The sequence below is a fragment of the Nothobranchius furzeri genome, chromosome 6 (assembly GCF_043380555.1).
Source record: "Nothobranchius furzeri strain GRZ-AD chromosome 6, NfurGRZ-RIMD1, whole genome shotgun sequence".
NCBI lineage: Eukaryota > Metazoa > Chordata > Actinopteri > Cyprinodontiformes > Nothobranchiidae > Nothobranchius > Nothobranchius furzeri.
Window position 1 is genome coordinate 62162524 of NC_091746.1, and position 18600 is coordinate 62181123.

At 41.8% G+C, this 18600-nt stretch overlaps 1 protein-coding gene across 7 annotated transcripts in view; it reads left to right on the top strand.

The window, feature by feature from the left end:
* The first annotated feature begins 11622 nt into the window (after window positions 1-11622).
* arhgef28a (Rho guanine nucleotide exchange factor (GEF) 28a) overlaps window positions 11623-18600 on the top strand; it is a 61467-nt gene continuing 54489 nt past the window's right edge. For 5 of the 7 annotated variants that reach the window (XM_015943059.3, XM_015943062.3, XM_015943061.3 and 2 more), the window contains exons 1-2: window positions 11693-11820; window positions 14632-14717. The gene's annotated coding sequence lies outside the window, so the exon portion shown is untranslated. Of the gene's footprint in view, window positions 11821-11847; window positions 11966-14631; window positions 14718-18600 lie in introns of those variants that run through there. The other 2 variants (XM_070552417.1, XM_015943060.3) reach the window with 2 other exon arrangements.

Consider the following 18600-nt stretch of genomic DNA (forward strand, 5'->3'; position numbering starts at 1 on the left):
GCCGCCACAACAGGCACCAACGACCCTGCGGCCACAGCTGCGGTCGGCCGCCTCTACTGCAGATCTGGAAAAAATCATCCATGCCTTTGTGTCATCACGCTTAGACTACTGTAACGCTCTTTTTACTGGTCTCAGCAAAACCTCCTTCTCACGCCTTCAAGCCATCCAAAATGCAGCAGCCAGACTCCTAACCAAATCCAGCAGACGAGCTCACATCACTCCAGTTTTACAGTCCCTCCACTGGCTCCCGGTAGAATATAGAATACAGTTTAAAGTTTTAGTCCTGAACTCTTAACAACCAGGCTCCAAGCTACCTATCTGAGCTTTTATCCCCACACATCACCTCTCGGAACCTTAGATCCACATCTGAAAACCTCCTGGCTGTTCCTCGAACCAGACTGAAAACCAAAGGGGACAGGGCCTTTCAGACTATTGCACCCTGACTTTGGAACAGTCTGCCTTCAAATCTCCGTCTCTCTAACACTGTAGAGGTCTTTAAAAATCATCTAAAAACACACCTTTTCATCCAGGCGTTCCCTCCCTAAATGTTCAAAAAGATGGCTTTGTTCGGGTTCACACCTTCACTTTGTTTATACTCATGAATTTATTTTCTATTTTATCACACCTATTGTTTTTCTGATGTTTTTATTGGTTAGAGGTATTTGTCCTGATCCTTATCATGTTGTACAGCGCTTTGTGATTTATATCTGCAAAAGGCGCAATATAAATACACTTTTACTTACTTACTTACAATGGAGGTACAGAACAGGGTTCATTCAGACTCAATGCCCCCCCCCCCCCCCCCCCCCGGAACATTTTGGAAGTTCTGTCAGAGGTGGGAATTGAAACTCCTTCTGACAGGAGACTCTGCCAGACGTTCCCAGCAGACCCTCACAACACATTTGGGCCTGCCAGGTCTGACCGGCATCCTCCCCCACTATCAGAGCCAACTCGCCATCTGGCAGGGGTCAGTTGACAGCTCTGCCCCTCTCTTCACCCGAGTGTCCAAGACATGCGGCCACAGGTCAGACGAAACAACAACAAAGTCGATCATCGAGCTGCGGCCTAAGGTATCCTGATGCCAAGAGCACATATGGACACCTTTATGTCTGATCATGGTGTTCATTATGGACAATCCATGAGTGGCACAGAAGTCCAATAACAAAACACCACTCCGATTCAGATCAGGGGGGCCGTTCCTCCCCACCACACCTCTCCAGGTCTCACTGTTGTTGCCCACATGAGCGCTAAAGTCCCCCAGCAGAATGAGGGACTTACCAGAAGGAGCACTCTCCAGCACCCCCTCCAAGGTCTCCAAAAAGGGTGGGTAGTCTGAACTGTAGTTTGGTGCATAAGCACAGACCACAGTCAGGACCCGTCCCCCCTGCACGTAGGTGGAGGGAGGCTACCCTCGTTCACCGGGGTAAACCTCAATGTACATGCACCAAGATGGGGGGCAACTAGTATGCCCACCCCTGCTCGGCACCTCTCAGTGGGAGCAACTCCAGAGTGGTAGAAAGTCCAACTCCTCTCAAGGAAACTGGTTCTGGAGCCAGAGCCATGCGTTGAGGTGAGTCCGACTATATCTAGTCGGAACCTCACACACCAACTCAGGCTCCTTCCCCACCAGAGAGGTGACATTCTATGTACCAAGAGCCGAGGATCAGACCGCCAAGGACCCCGCCCTCAACTACTACCCATCACACATTGCATCCGACCTCTTTGGCCCCTCCCACGAGTGGTGAGCCCATAAGAAGGGGGATCCACGTTTCCTCTTTGGGCGGTGCTTAGCCAGCCTCCATGGGTGAAAGCCCAGCCACCAGGCGCTCGCCAACGTGCCCCACCTTCAGGCCCAGTGGCCCGCATCCAGGCGAGGGAACACGGTTTCCATTTATATTATTCATCATAAGAGGTGTTTGGGTTGCTCTTTGTCTGATCCCTCACCTAGGACCTGTTTACCATGGGTGACCCTACCAGAGGCATAAAGCTTCAGACAACTTAGTCCCTATAGGATCATTGGAACACTCAAACCCCTCCACCACGGTAAGGTGGCAGCCCAGCGATTATTATTATAATCCACTGAGAAAATTGTACTTTGTGACTTTTTCTGGTAAACATTCAAGGAAATAAATGGTTACTATGCAAATATTTAAAGTAAAGATTTATCCCTTCAGCTGACAGGTGTCTGTTGAGTTTACACTGGTCAGCTTTTTTTTCTTAGTTATATCTGCACTTCTGCCAACAGGTGGCAGTATTGTCTAATTTGTAACATTGTTGCTGTGCAACTGTAAGTTCTAGTCTCCTCAAATGGCCATTTTAAAAAATGTTTCACCTTAAATGGACAAGATAAATTGAGCAAAAAGGAAAACATCTATTGACATTGGAGATTGTTAAATTGCAAAATGTATTTCCATTATTGTACTGTAGTTGTGGTCTAATGTATTATATGTAGCTCATTAGTAGAAAAGGCCTGAAGGCAGGAATGCGGTCAAAACCTCCTTTTTTTCTGAACAATATGAAAACTATTAAGGATTATTATCTAACTGTAGAGATGTGTGTGACATCTCATGCAACAATCTTCTTGTCTTCAGATCATTTTCATCTGTACAGCTCAGTGATGGACTGATGTTCTGTCCAGACAGAGCCTTTCACACACTGCAGCTTTTTGTTACCCTGAACAAGATTAGGCCCATGTGGAAATGGAGAAAAAAACATGACGACTACATTGATTTTGTTCTTGAGAGTTTGCCCCATTTTTTTAAACACTAGAATAAATAATAAACATCCCTAACCCAAATCCATCAAAATAGATAAGTTCTTAAAATTGGTGCATTAAAAAAACATGGTTCCTTTTAGGTCCAAATTACCAGAACATGAACCATATTTTAACAAATGACAGAGTTTTATCCCCCCCCCCACCCCCCACCCCCAATGTAAGTATAAAGCAGCCGGATGCTCTTTATTAAAGGATCGTGATTAAGTTTCAATTTCAAGACAAGAGCCAGAGTTTGAATAATTTTCTGCACTGGAGCATAAGTGTGTGCTCACACCGCCAAGGCAAAAAGACAGTGGCAGTAGTCTTAGAAAAGCAAATGTTGCTGCCCATCAGTCTGGATGTGGGTTAGAATAGAATAGAACAGAAGATAATTTACTTTATTGATCCCACAGTGGGGGAATTCACTAGTTACAGCAGCACAAACACTTGGAGAATAATTTGAATTAAAATAACAGCGTGTATATACACATAGGCAGTAAGCTAGTATTGCAACCTTCTACCACTAAAAACCACAAATAAAAAATAAAAAACTTGGGTTCCAGCACTATGCAGCATTCTGTAAGGGACACAGACATACTATGTGAATCTGGTATTGCACAAGGGTTATAAGGACATTTCCATACAGTCCATTTGTCTGTTTTATAACATATTTTTCAAGCCTGTTTTTAAAATATTCATGTTCATGACAATGAAAATAAAAATACTAATGAAAAGTGGGAAAAGGATAAAAATATATAATCACCTTATCTCAGCTGTCAACACAGTAGTAGAGGCTGATGATTTGGGCTCATGGGGAGCCTGAGTCTCCTCCCCTTCCAGTCGGCATGGGGAGCCTGACTGAAAGTGAGTGGGCAACGAAACTTACTTTCTGGTCCGCTTTGCCTTACGCCCTGAATGACACATATGTTGTACTTTAGTTTAAATGAAAAATTATTATTTGTGTTTCAGCTAAGTGTTGTGTAGTTTGAGATTTATTGCATGCAAAAAAATATTAAAAAGACTACGAAGCAGAATTCTCACATATGATGTCACAGCAGAACATCTTTCCCCCCAACGTAGCTGTCACTTTCCATGTGGCCAGATCTACACTCACCTAAAGGATTATTAGGAACACCTGTTCAAACTTCTCCGTAATGCAATTATCTAATCAACCAACCACATGGCCGTTGCTTCAATGCATTTAGGGGTGTGGTCCTGGTCAAGACAATCTCCTGAACTCCAAACTGAAGGTCAGAATGGGAAAGAAAGGTGATTTAAGCTATTTTGAGCGTGGCATGGTTGTTGGTGCCAGATGGGCCGGTCTGAGTAGTTCACAATCTGCTCAGTTACTGGGATTTTTACCCACAACCATTTCTAGGGTTTACAGAGAATGGTGTGAAAAGGGAAAAACATCTAGTTTGCGGCAGTCCTGTGGGCGAAAATGCCTTGTTGATGCTAGAGGTCAGAGGAGAATGGGCCGACAGATTCAAGCTGATAGAAGAGCAACTTTGACTGAAATAACCACTCGTTACAACCGAGGAATGCAGCAAAGCGTTTGTGAAGCCACGACACGGATAACCTCTGGTGGCTACTTCCAGCAGGATAATGCACCATGTCACAAAATTCCAATCATTTCAAATTGGTTTCTTGAACATGGCAATGAGTTTCCTGTACAACAACGGCCCCCACAGTCACCAGATCTCAACCCGATGGAGCATCTTTGGGATGTGGTGGAATAGGAGCTTCGTGTCCTGGATGTGCATCCCACAAATCTCCATCAACTGCAAGATGCTGTCCTATCAATATGGGCCAACATTTCTACAGAATGCTTTCAGCACCTTGTTGAATCAATGCCATGTAGAATTAAGGCAGTTCTGAAGGTAAAAGGGGGTCAAACACTATTAGTGTGGTGTTCCTGATAATCCTTTAGGTGAGCGCATATTGGCTTTCTCCCATGTTTTGTCTTGGACAAAGGATGCAAAGCTCGCTTAACTCAGCCATTTTCTTCTACATCTTGTCTGGTTTGATGATCTAAATTTGGAGAAACAAGCAGTTGTCCTCTACAACTTTTCACACAAACTCAAAATAACTTTTGGGTCAAAAATAAGTGCTTTCTTGGCATCTAAATTTTGTTAAAATTCACAGACGTCATTCACGGAATTCAGAAAATAACTTTCATCGGCCCATTGACTCCCATTCATTTTTTTGACATAGGGTACCCATGGACTGATAGATTGGTGTGAATTAGGCTCTCTGTAGCAATCGGGGAATCAGCCATCAACTCCTCTTTTAGACCAAAGTATTTCAGAGCCAAATGTGATTCTGTTTGACAGTTTAAACTGGACCAAACTGAATCATAAAACAAGACCGTGATCTCAAACACAGCAGCAAAACTGCATCAGAATAACTGAAAAACGACAAAACAAAACCCACAGACTTTAAAGAAAAATAAATCATACATTTTTGTCAAATGGCGCCATCTAGTGACGGGAAACGGTACTACACCGTGAGCTATTCTCCCTACTTCCATGATTAGGGCTGGAAGAAACGCCCATCTTCATGAACATGCATTTATAGCTGGCCAACATAGCTAAAACACAATATCTTATTATTATTATTCTCACGTATGCTGTTTGTTGTTATGACTTGCATCGGTCTTGGCACTTCTGCAATCGTGTGCACACGATCTGTGATTGACAATTAAGTAAGCAGAAGGTAAGTAAGCGAATATCTAACACTATTGGCTAAAGCTGAGGGGTGGCCAGTTCAAATTGCATGGGGCTCTTAGGAATCGGGGGCAGGCTCAGGAAATAAATGACATGTTGCCTAGCTTATATCGCAGTACAGTTTCATCAGAGTGAAAAGAAAACTAAAGCCAGTTTCACACAGCAAGCATCAGCGGAACGGAATGGGAGCGAAGCGGCACCGCTTCAAACAGAATCCAATTATAGTCTATGGAGTGTTTCTAACCAGCTGCAATGCGGCAATTTCCAGGCGCGTCCTAGAAGCGGCATGCCGTGCCGCTAAAGATAGGATCGAGTTCTAATGGGCCATTCCCATCTGTACCGGGTCAGCCCGGGCCGGGTAGCCCCAGTCGGCCCCAGCCTGGTCCGGTTGATTCCACACATCCTTGCCTTAAGCCCATGTGGGCTGATTCTACCCACCAATCAGAGGCTTGCTCTAATGGAAGGTGTGAATTTGCTGTCAGCAGTGGGTGTGTTGGCCCTGGTCGGCCTGAAGCAGACCCCCTCGAGAAGAGGGCTGAGAATGAGCCTTGGTTGGCCCGGAAAAATACCAGGCCACCCAGATATGTAAACAACCTACGCTACCCGGCCCGGGCTGACCCGGTACAGATGGGAATGGCCCATAATAATTTTTCCGTAAGCCGCTTCTGGGAAACGTCAATTTCCGCTGTTCACATAGTGCGAGACAGGAAACCGCACACAGTTTCAGTGTAAAATCCCTGGTTATTTTCAAAATAAAATGCAACGTTGCGATGTTATGCATCACTTACGTCAGTACGTGTGACCGAACAGCTTTGTTTACCACCAGTTTCGAGAAGTGCAGCGGTGTGATTCCTCGCGGGGGTTGTGATCTCTCGATGAGGAAGTCTCGAGGGAGAATCTCGCGGGTACAGCGAGGCGCAGTGAGGAAGCCGTGCCGCGGCCAAGACTCTCCCGGTGTGAAAAGGACCGCTTTGAAGTTCGCGAGTGAGCCGCTCCGCTGCTGTTCCGTTCCGCTGATGCTTGCAGTGTGAAACCGGCTTTAGATTTTAAAATAAAAAAGGGGAAACAATTGCACTTAAATGACCCCAAACCCCACACATTTATGATTTTACTCTGAATGTTTATTCAGTTTACTTTATGATAATACAAGATAATTTTTCTATGTGCAATTTTTGACTTTGGCATTTAAAAAAACTTTTTCCCACCTTAAATGGCCCATTTTTATCTTCTTTTTCTTTAATGTCTTTTTTTTTGTGTCAGTCGTCGTCTTCAAACTTAATTGTTTAACCGCAAGAAGATTTTGAGACTGGCTCCTATTTTCATTAGGTGTGGAAACTCCACAAGCATAATTCAAACATTTTATATGACAAGCCATCATTAAGTCATTAATTAAACAGTTATTACCACTAACAAGGTTAGACAGTTCAAAAGTACTAACTTCCATGAGAGGATTTAATTTTGTGTGAATTTGAAACACAATAAAATGAAATAGTATTGGCCTATTAATTATAACTGATGCCAATTTGTGAGCATTTAAACTGCTGCAATTTTATTTAAAAGAAAAAAAGATAATATGTTCAAACAAGACAGATAATCTTTTCTTGAATTTAAGGTAATAAAAACCATGTTTTTAACAGAAAATAAACCTCAGTGATCTCCTGTTTGAGTGAAAAACAGTGAGTCGTAAAAGGGTTTGATCTTGTTATTACAAAGAGAAGATTCTTCGTTATGCTGCTATTGTTTGTCCTCACACCAACCAAACCAGTTTGAGTGAGGTTGTTGAATTAGTGGGAAGCACATTATCAGTTCAGCTATCAGGATTCACCTTCCACCGAACAAACACACCAGGGATGTGTCCAGAAAAACATGAGTCATTGCTATATTTAAAAACAGATTTTGTTTACATTTGCTTACTTTATATGGAAACAGAAGTTATTTTAGAACTCACAGTTTTGAGTCCTTTGCATGTTCGCCCAGTAGTTATTGAGTTATTCTGGAGAAGTCTTCCCTTTATATCCTATTAAAGAGGTCATTGAGCTAATTTCAGAGTCAGAGGATCTTCTCTCTAATCAACTCTGAATTAGATGAAACTCTGACAACTACAGCTTTGTTCTTCAAACTTCAAACATCACTTATTGATGCTGAGATCGCAAAAACAAAGTTTTTATTTGTTGAATATGCAAAAAAGGTTATTTTTCACTGGCCTTAACTGTTTTGTGTAAAAAAAAAAAAACAATTTAAAGACCAAGTTCACTCGTTTTCCATCACAAATGCAGTAGTTTCCAGTGTAAGTGAATGCCCTGTGAGTCGATCTCTGTGGGACAAAAGCTCTGGTCTCTTGTTTCAGGAACTAGAAGTTAGCTGGAGAGAGGAGCAGAAAACACCAGGGGTGTTTCTCAATGTCAAGGCGCCTGGCCTGGCGAGGCGATGTCTTGCGAGGCCAGGCACCTTGCTTAAGGGGACACTGTCCTTCCTTGGTCCAAGAAAACTGTCAAATGGAACAGACTTGCATCACATGACCGCGGCTTCCACGGCGGTCACATAATGTCATGTGACATGGGAGATAACGTTATATTTTATTTGTATGAGTTTCAATATAAATATATAACAAGCCTTTTACTTTTTAACATGTGTATATATTTATTAACTTAAATTTATAAGTGAGTTACTACCCGCTAGCCACCAAAGCTGCAACTAATAAGCAACTAACCAATCATAGCTAACTTCATTGGATCTAAAAAAACATTTAAAATTAGTTGACTTACTTTTAAACTTGAAATTTGTCCCCGAAGTAGCTGCCGGCTTCTGATCCGCCATTTTTTTGAAAATACTGCGGCGTAATCTGGGTAATTTTTGACCAAGCCTAGGCTACAAGACACCTCCCGTGTATCCTTGCTCAGCTAGCTAAACGGCTAACAAACAGAAAACACACACGCCTTGGTAGAACATGAACATTGGAACACGTCTTGGTGGCTCCTGATGACCATTAGGCAACCGGGGAGAGGCCAAGACATCAAGGCGAGGTTCCTTGGCATTGAGAAACACCCCAGGATTCTGAGTCTTACTTCCTGATTTTCTGACATCTTGCCTCTGATTGGCTAACAATACTACAACTCCACCACTGACTAGGCCATTGGATTTTTGCAATGTTGATGTTTTATCTCCAAAAAATAACACAAACCTGGAGGAGTTCTGCCATGTTGTGGAGTTGCTAATGCTAACTGTTAGCTTCTACTAGCCGAGACGTTCTCTCCTGAACGCAGAACCAGCAACAGCCTTTCCCATTTCGAGTCAAGATGGGTGAGTCCGTAAATGCTAATTTTCAGTGTGACGTAGATCTGCCCGGCTTATAATCTGATCATTTGCGCATCTATTTTCATTGGAGGAAATGGGGGTAGAGGACTGCTTTCATGCTAAGCCTGATTTTGAAACTCAGAGTCAAAATGACAATCCTTCCCATCTTAGATTACGGTGACATCGTTTATACGACTGCTTCCAAAAAAAAACTTCTTCATGGACTCGATTGATAGTTCCTGATCAATGCGCCTGCTTCTGAGTACCTAAAGGTTGTTTTCAGTCTATTTTGATTGCTTGTACATATTGTAAATGAGAACAGTCCTTTGTCTTTATGTCTGTTTTTATTTTATCTGTTGTTCTTTGGTATAAAGCTAACTATGTGTCTGTTGCTGCTGCCTCTTGGCCAGATCGTCGTTGTAAATGAGAATGATTTCTCAATCTCATCAGGTTAAATAAAGGTTAATAAAATAAATAAGAGTGACCGATCATATTTAAAAAAATAACAAGTAAAAAAATGATTTCTCAGTGAACTTGCTCTCTAAAGAAAAGAACGTTACAGTGAAAATGGCTTTGCTGAAATGAAGTAAAGATGATCAAATTTTGACTAAAGCTGTATTTAGTTATGGAGATAAGCACATCTGCCCACTTCTAAAGTTACATCTGTTTAATTGCATGTCAACACAAATAGTTAATTTGCCAAACAGCAACTCTGTGTTTGTAGACCTCTAGATTCGGTGAAGATGACTTCTCGAAGTTCAAACTGAGCATCAGATCAGAGGAGAAAGGAGATTTAAATTTGGGATGGTGGTTGGTAGAGACTGGCTGGTCTGAGTGGATCACAAACTGCGGATCTGTTGAGATTTTCACCCACAGCCATCTCTAGGGTTTACAGAGAATCTTTAAAAACTGTTTCAGACAGCAGCAGCTCAACAAACATCAGCATATCATCGTTGACCAGGGGCGGCGTTAGGCTGGCTACTTGGGCTGAAGCCCCGGATGTTTCATGAAAAGCCCCGGATCTAAATCGCGGAAGTAACATGCAGTACCAAAGTCCAACAGAGAGGGAGCAGCTGGCAGTGGTTTGTATACAGCCTGCCTGAGCCTCCACCACTGAAGAAGAAGCCCTTCAGCAGCCGCTTCTTCTACAGTCTGCCTGAAACGCATGAGTGCGGATGGACTTAAGGACGTTTTTTAGACAAAAAGTACAGAACCCCAGCTTTGATGAGACTGGTGTTGACTCAAGTTTGTGAGTCTTATTTGAAAATATTTGTTGTGCTGCTGGTTTGCCTAAAGTTAGCTTACTATCAGGTAAAGTTGTTGGAGAAAGAACGGGAATATTTACTATCATCTCACACTAAACACTAACAGGAACAATACTCTGCCCTGAAAATGCTTAATATGTAGCTTCAGATTAAAAATTATGTGGTGCAAGACATATATGATGTTGACTAGTGCGTGTCACGTGTGTGCGCACACGTGTGTTAAGCCCCGGATCTTCTTCAGTCCTAAATCCGCCCCTGTCATTGACCCTGAAAGCAGATGGATCCCCGCAATGAAGACTACACCTTGTGTCTCTCCTGTAATTTAAGAACAGGAAACTAAGTAGAATTCACACAGGATCACCAGAGCTGGACAATATGAGATTAGAAACATGTTTCCTGGTCTGATGAGTCTGGATTTTTCCAGCTGCAGCTTACAGAGGGTTGGGTCAGAATTTGGTGTCCACAACATGAAAGCATGGATCCATCCTGTCTTGGATCAATGATTCAGGCTGTAGATGTAATAGTTTCTGGTTCCACGTTATGTCCGTAAGTACCATCTGAGCCTGGTTTAAACACTACAGCCTACCTGACTATCAATGCTGACCATGTTCACCCCTTAAGACCACAGGGCACCCATCTTCTGATGGCTACTTCCAGTAGGATGATGCACCAAGTCACAAATCTCAGATATTTTCTAACTGCTTTCTTAAACACGAGGATGAGTTCCAGGGACTCCAATGGTCTCCACAAACATCAGACCTAATATGGTTCCAGAACCTTTGGGATGTGGTTGAACAGGAGCTCCTGGATGGAGGTGATGTTGTCATGTCGGTTTGTACCAGAACCTCTGAGGATGATTCCCAATGCTTTATTGTATATTTGTCAATAATAACTGTCAACTGTCTGATGACGGGGGGGGGGGGGGGGGGGGATTACTGGTAAGGTGTGCCTGATAAAGTGGCAATCAGTTGTTTATCAGTGTTTACATTTATTGATATTGTTGAGTTAAATTTTCGTCTATACTTAAGAACTATAATGTATTGCAGGGAACTTATATAAAAGTTTCTAATTTTATCCTTATTTTGAAGATTTAAATGGAAAATTAAATGTTAAATAAAAAAAATTTCAGGACTGTTCAAAAATGTGATTTCATAAATGAAAACTATGAAGCTTTCTTTCCTGCACGCCTAAATGACACCACCAGGATGGTTTCCATCACAGCTAGCTGCAGCGTTTGTTTACTTTATGTACAAACACATAAAAAAAAACAAAGGAGCAAAAATAAGCGTGACATCATCCCAGCTCGTCTCCGATTGGAGGAAATTTAAACATCTATTTCTTAAACGAGTTATTCTGTATTTACACCACAGCGTGCTTATTACACAACAAAGGAGTGTAAACTCACACCCATTAGGCGTACATGAGTGTATAAAACAATGTTGAAGAGTGAGAGAGCTGAGGATGGATGATGAATGTCCTCATGTCATGTCTGGACCTGCGGTCCGGTGAGGGAGGGGGAGCTGGACCAGACCAGATCAGAACGGAGCAGAGCAGCCCGTCGAGGAGAAGCGACACCTGCAAACAAAACCCCACAACACCGGAGCCTTCGCTCTTCATTTTTCCTCCTGGGGCGAAAAAACTTCGATGAAACAGACGCCGAAGAGGGACTTCAAAGGAGTTGAGCCGAGCGCCGAGGTGAGCGCGAGACAGGCGGAACATCAGAAAAGTCGCGCGACAGCTCGGACCGAGTGTTGGGGAAAAGAGAGAGAGGCGAGGGCAGGTAATAAATGATTCATCCTCATCTAGTGTAGATTAATAACTGCATTAAATGATGAAATAACACGGAAACATGCTCACAGAGAGACTTTAAAGGCAGCGCTCGTTCCGTTGGTTAATCTTTTGATGTGGTGGTGCGTTCACAGCAGGTAAGAAAAGTAGCTCGAATTGCTCGCTTTCCCCCTCCACTCACAAGCTGCTCTTTGTTGTGAACTTAAAAACACTAATTTCTGCTCTCGTGCGTGTGGATTTTTGCATGCGTGGGTTTCACTTCTAAGTGAGAGGCGTCCATTATTGCGCGTCTAGTCAGATTTAGCATTATTGGAAACTTTTAAAAACACTTGGTAATTGTTATTACAATGACTCAGAAAGAAAACCTTTCATTTGCAACACACATTTAAACTCCTGAATGCAGCCGATGTGCTGCCTGTGATTTGTGCAACAGTTACAGTGGCTTTAGGCAACAAGTACAGCTCTTTATTTCTTCGAGTCTCTGATGGCACTTTGCCGCATGAGAGGATTAAGCCATGCATCACCTGAGAAAAATCCAAACAATTCAGGATGTACCTGCTTATGTCTGAGAATGTTAACACAGCTTTCATAGAAGTCGAAAACCTTTAACAAATGCTTTTCGACAGCGTGTGTTCTCCTGTGATGTGTGGTCTCCTTTCCCACGCTCTGTTCTGCAGCTCATGGCTTTAAGCCAGCACAGGTTTCTTCTTCAGTCTGAGCAGCAGTTACTGTAAACTCAGATACAGGACTAGGACACTAAGTCTCTACATCCTCAAAAAGCCTTACAAAAAGGCCCTCATCCTATCGCATCTGCGACCTTATTTTGGGTTCCCGATCACACTATCTGCCCCAGGTTCTTCTTGGTAGACCACATATTATTTGTTTACGAAGCTCTGACCCTGACAGGTGTTGAATGCATGCACACCTGGTCCTTTACATAAAGGGAAGGTAAACCGGCAGCAGCTGACTGAACAGGGTGGGACCTGACAGCGGGACAATGTTTATTCTACAGTATAGCTTGCCTTCTGTTCCTTTTTACAATAGCTGATATGTGTTAGACAAGAACCAAACGCCCATGTCTGTGGAGTTCTCTATTGATAATGCGGTGCAGCCTTTGAACCTGATAGGTGTATTACTGTAGGTCCAACCCCAAGGCAATGACAGGGTTGAATCTGTAGTGAAATATCTGAATGCCGCTGCTGTTTTCTGACCTTTTACTGGTTGTTATTTACAAAAAAGGGAATTTTAGAACAGCATACTTCTATTAAATTAGATAAATTAAATTAATTAATCTGTCGTGAGAAGCAGACATTCTTATGGTTTAGTTGATTTGATCGAATCGTTGCTGCAATTTTATTTGAAAACATAATGTGAATTAAAGAAATAAATCATTTAGTAGAAAATCATCTTACGAATGAAAATAGCAGCTTATTTCCAAGCCTCTGGTTTCACCATTTTGATTACTTTTTCACGTTGTTCATCAAGTATGGCCCAGTTCAAATCAATCAATCAAATGGCAGGATTTGAAGATAGATTTTCAAAGATGAGAGACCTCATACATGGTGTTAAAAAAATCATGACTTGGCCACTTGGCAAATTCTACACACAATAATATTTCACTCACACTCTTTCGTTTAATCCCTTGTTTCAGACTGGTTTGCTAATGCCATCAAGCTATTGGATAAAATTTGCATTAAAGTGAGTTTTTTTTTATGTCAGATAGAAATTGTTCCTTTTGAATCATGAAAGTTTCTTAAATGGTAATGTGGGCCAGTTGTAAGTGGTGGGAAGCTGCTCCCCCTGAATCACTTCTATCCCTGTTAGCAGGTCAAACAATGTCCTGCATTTGGCCCTTCAGTTCCTCTAGAAACAGTCAGCTCACTGTTAACTGAGAAAATAAACATGCTTCATGAATGTGGTCCTTTTAGCATGTTTGCGCACAACACCAGTGGCTTATTCACAGATTTGATCTGAAGACAAAGTAGTTTTTCAAGGACATTAGCTATGTATGCTCCCACTGACACAAATAATTAGAACCAAAATTCATATTCCTGACCTCAGGTGTTTCATGCAACTGTGTGGTTATGGTTGCTTTTCATCATAAAAGAAAAATGAAACACAAGAAGCAAAACAATCTGCTGAGTTGGATCAGACTGTTCAGATGCAGATGAGTGTCTAGACCAGGGGTGCCCAATTCTGGTCCTCGAGGGCCGGTATCCTGCATGTTTTAGTTTTAATTCTGCTTCAACACACCTGATTTCAATCAGCATGTAATTAACAGGCTTCTGCAGAGCCTGATGAGATGCTGCAGATGATTCAACCAGTTAATCAAGTGTGTTGGAGCAGAAAAACCACAAAACCTTGTGGATACCGGCCCTCCAGGACCAGGATTGGGCACCCCTGGTCTAGACTCTGCATCCTGAACAGCTGATGCTGCTGTGCAGCTCTGAAGTCATGCACAATTCACAGTAGAGTGAAGTCACAGTGGATCAGATGTGAGCAGGAGATACAGTTACACTGGCGTCAAATTCGACTGCATGCCACCTCAGGGGGAGGAGGAAGAGAATGTGGCTCCTTAGCTTAGTGGTTCCTAAAGTTAGGGTTGCTTCCTCACTGTGGAGTGTGAAGGACCACATGAGAGGCTTTCCCGCAATCGAATTAAATGTTTTAAAATGGGGACTTTCAGTATCTTGGCAAGGGATACCTGACAGGTGGCCTGACAGAGCCCGGGATCGAACCGCTCACCTTCCGATCAGTGGACAAACACTCTCCCCATTAAATAGCATTATTCCTTTTTTTATAGATAAACAGAGAAGGAAGTAAACCACCAACATTGGCAGTGCTCTGAGGAAGACTACAGCATTAGTCAAAACTTGTCAGCATCAAAAGGTAAAAGCAAATCTTCTACTATGCTGTTTAAAAAAGATTTAAAACAATGGATGCATTATTCCCTGAAGGATAGTGGAAAACAACAAAGTGGTAGCCTGGCAAGCTGTTCTATATATGTGAATATATAGTCTGGCCACGACCCATAGACAGAGCTCGGTCGTGGACTGGAGTCTTCGGTTGTCTATCAAACATTCCCTACACTCAGTTAGACAGTGCTAGGACCAATCAGAGCAATGTGCAACGTCACGTATTCACCTCTACAAAAATCAGTCAGAGGGCCAGTCCGCCATACACCGTTGAAGAAAAAGAAGAGGAGCATCCTTTAATGTGCAGAGCTCAGCATAAATGAGTACGTCCCTTTTAAAAAGTACAAATTGAATCAGTAGCTCAATGAACAAAAGAATAATTTCCAGAATTTTCACAAGGCTGGGTTTTATTGAACACTTGTTTAACTCCATAACATGAAATTAAGGTAATAATATAACTTAGATCACAAAATCTTCAGTATTGCTAAAATTGGTTGAAGCAAAAAAGGAATGCACCCCGCAACAAAAATGACTACATCTAGTATTTTGTATGACCACTGTGATGTTCAAGGACAGCAACAAGTGCTCTAGAAATGGCATGAACAAGTTGCCGACATATTTCAACATCTATCTTTTTCCATTCTTCAAGAAGAGCCTCTTTGAGAGCCTGGAATGCTGGATGGAGAGTGATGCTCAACCTGCTGCTTCAGAATTCCCTACAGGTGCTGGATTGGGTTCAGATCAGGAGACAGACTTGGCCATTCAATCACTTTCACCCTGTTCTTCTTCAGAAATGCAACAGTAGCTTTAGTTGTGTGTTTTGCGTCATTGTCTGTTGGAAAAGTGCACAACAGCCAAGTGCACGTAGTGATGGCTGCATCTTCTCCTTCAGTATAGAGCAGTACATCGTTGAGTTCATGATTCCAGTGAAATGCAGCTCCCCAACACCAGCAGCACTTATGCAGCCCGCATAAAGACACTGCAACCACCATGTTTCACTGTGGGCACCATGCATTTCTCTTTGAAATCCTCACCTTTACGACGCCATACAGTTTTAAAACCATTGGTTCCAAAAACAGTGATCTTTGTCTCACCACTCAGAGTCTAGAGTCCCAGTAGTCTTCATCTCTTTCAGCATGGGCCCTAGCAAATCCTAGGTGCGCTTTTTTGTGCTTGGGTTTTAGGAGAGGCTTCCTTCGTAGACGATACCTATGCATGCCATTCCGCTGCAGTGTGTACCGTATGGTGTCGTGGGAAACTAAGCTCCAGTTTGGCTTTCTACTGCTTTAGCTAACTGCTATTGTCTTGCATGGTGATTTTCTTCAACACTTCTCATCAGAAAACGCTCTTGTCAAGAAGTTACCTTTTGTGGACGGCCTGGACGTCTCTGTAAGATGGTTGCACTTCCAACTTTCTTAAATTTTTTGGATCACTTTTGCTACAGTATTCTGACTGATTTGAAAAGCTTTGCTTAACTTCTTGTAGCCCTCAACTTTTTATGTAAAGAAATGATTTCCCTTTCTCGGATTCTGTGACATTCCTCTTCCATGTGGAGCCATTGCTGACAGCATAAAGTGGGATGGGCTTTTTTCTGTTAACGCCCTTTTATAGTCACCTGTCTGCTGGACACCTCTTAGATGAATCATTAGACTCACATGTGGTTGAATGCCTGTTAATTCAAATTTTGTAGTCTTGTGGCTTTTCTCCTAAGAATATAATTGTACTCATTTTTGCAACACGGGCTTGAATGGATTTGTTAGGAAAATCACTTTTTTGTGTGTGCAAATGAACAAATCATGTTTGCAATCAATGAGTCGTGTTTGTGGTATCTCATAGAAAAGGTTGATTCTGAAAGGAAACTAAAAGATTTCTGACAAATGTAGTGGGGTGTACTCATTTATGCTGAGCACTGTAGGTACCTCTATCTGCTCATGTCTCAAAGTGCTAAATCGCCCAAAGTTGATACCAAAGCCGGTTCAAAGGAGCGACGTTCCTGAGACAACAGCATTTTAGAAAATTTTCTCCGTCACCGCACTGGTGCTAAGCCTGCTCAGCGTCCCTCTACAAACATAAAGCACTGTGATTAGCCCAACCTATAATTATTTGGGCCAATGGCAGACCTGCTGAGGCTACAGCGGAACGTGGCTAGACCGACCTGCAGCGCTAAGTCTTTTGCTACTGCTACGGTTTGTCTAGAGTTCTAGACCAACAAACTGGTACTTGTGGATTAAGATTTATACTCTTCAAATTAGGGCTGAACGATTAATTGCATATGCAATTAAATTGCGATGTGACAAAAGGAGATTTTCCAATCGCAAAGGCTGCGATTTGACTGGCTGCGAGTGGTTAGCACAATGCCAATATACATGGAAAACCCCATAGGGATGCTAATGGTAATGGTAATATCGCCAATTACATTCTTACAAATTACAAATTAGGAACGTGCCAAATGATTACATTTGGTGTCTAATAAAAAGTAAAAACTGCCATCAATTAAATAAGTACAGATAGATATTTTAGTAAAGCTAGAAAACCGTAAGAGACTTTAACTCCACTGAGTTTAGGCTAGCAGCTATGGATGTAACTGAACTACAGAAGCTCTGCATGGACAAAACTAGGGCCCGACCATTATGCTTTTTTTGGGACAGATACCGATATAAAACTTTTAACAAAGGCCGATAGCCGATATAATGGCCAATAAATCTCCCTCACACAAAAAAGAAATAAAAATTTTCTTAAGCGTAAACCCTTCATTCTCCGCCTTTTTGATGCAAACTTATTTCTCTATTGCACACCAAAGAACTGTCTCAGTAACTCACTAGGGTTTCCAAGTAATGCAAATAAGTTTTATTTAGCAGATCTCAAAAACAACAGAACACACAGCATAAATCTAACATTCAAGTTTTTTCTTGTAAACGGTGGTTTCCACAAATACATTTTAACTTAAAGGAATATTCCACCACTCAGTAAAATTGTGTTTTGTTAAGATTCCCCAGAGTTAGACAAGTCAGAAAAAGTATTTCATAACCAGCCCAATATGATCTGGCAGCAGTTGGTTTTCTTAGTTTAGCAAAAAACAATATAAGTGAATTCACATACATTGTAGTGGTTTTTTATGTAGGTGAATGCAAGCCTTCCCTTCCATTGCTTTATGCTAAAACAACTGGTTACAAAATGTTTTTTCTGACTCGGCTAGCTCTGGGGAATCTAACAACACACACAAGTTTAGGGACAGAAGATCCCTATAAGAATATTAAAATAATAAAAATGCAGCAATAAATAAAACGTAATACTTGTGCTTTGTAACAAAGTAACACTCTGTGGAAGTTAAATTGGTGAACTTATTCACGCTGGACAGGAAATAATTGCACATAAGAAACATAAATAAGAATAAATAAAAAAAAGTTCCAAAACAATCATTTCTGTTCAAAGTTCAAAGGAGTGGAGCCACACAACATGAGTTCATAAAGTTGGCGCCATCTGCTGGGTAGGTAGCACAATATCGGCCGTCTTTTTGGCCGATAGCCGATACTGTTAATGACCCCAATATCGGCCGATAATATCGGCCGGCCGATATATCGGTCGGGCCCTAGACAAAACGTCAAAAACTCTAAAAACAAAAGACTTCAATAAATGGGACACACTTCTTTCCTGCAAATCGTAGATAAATATGTATATACATAAACTTGTTACAGGGTATCCGTGGGTCCTTAAAAAGTCTTAAAAGTCTTAAATTTGCTTTTCTAAATTTAAGGCCTTAAAAATCCTTAAAAATGACAAATAATTCTTAAATACAGTTTCCAAAGGTCTTACATTACCAAAGACCCAATGAACAAGAATTTCTAGTGTTCAGCATT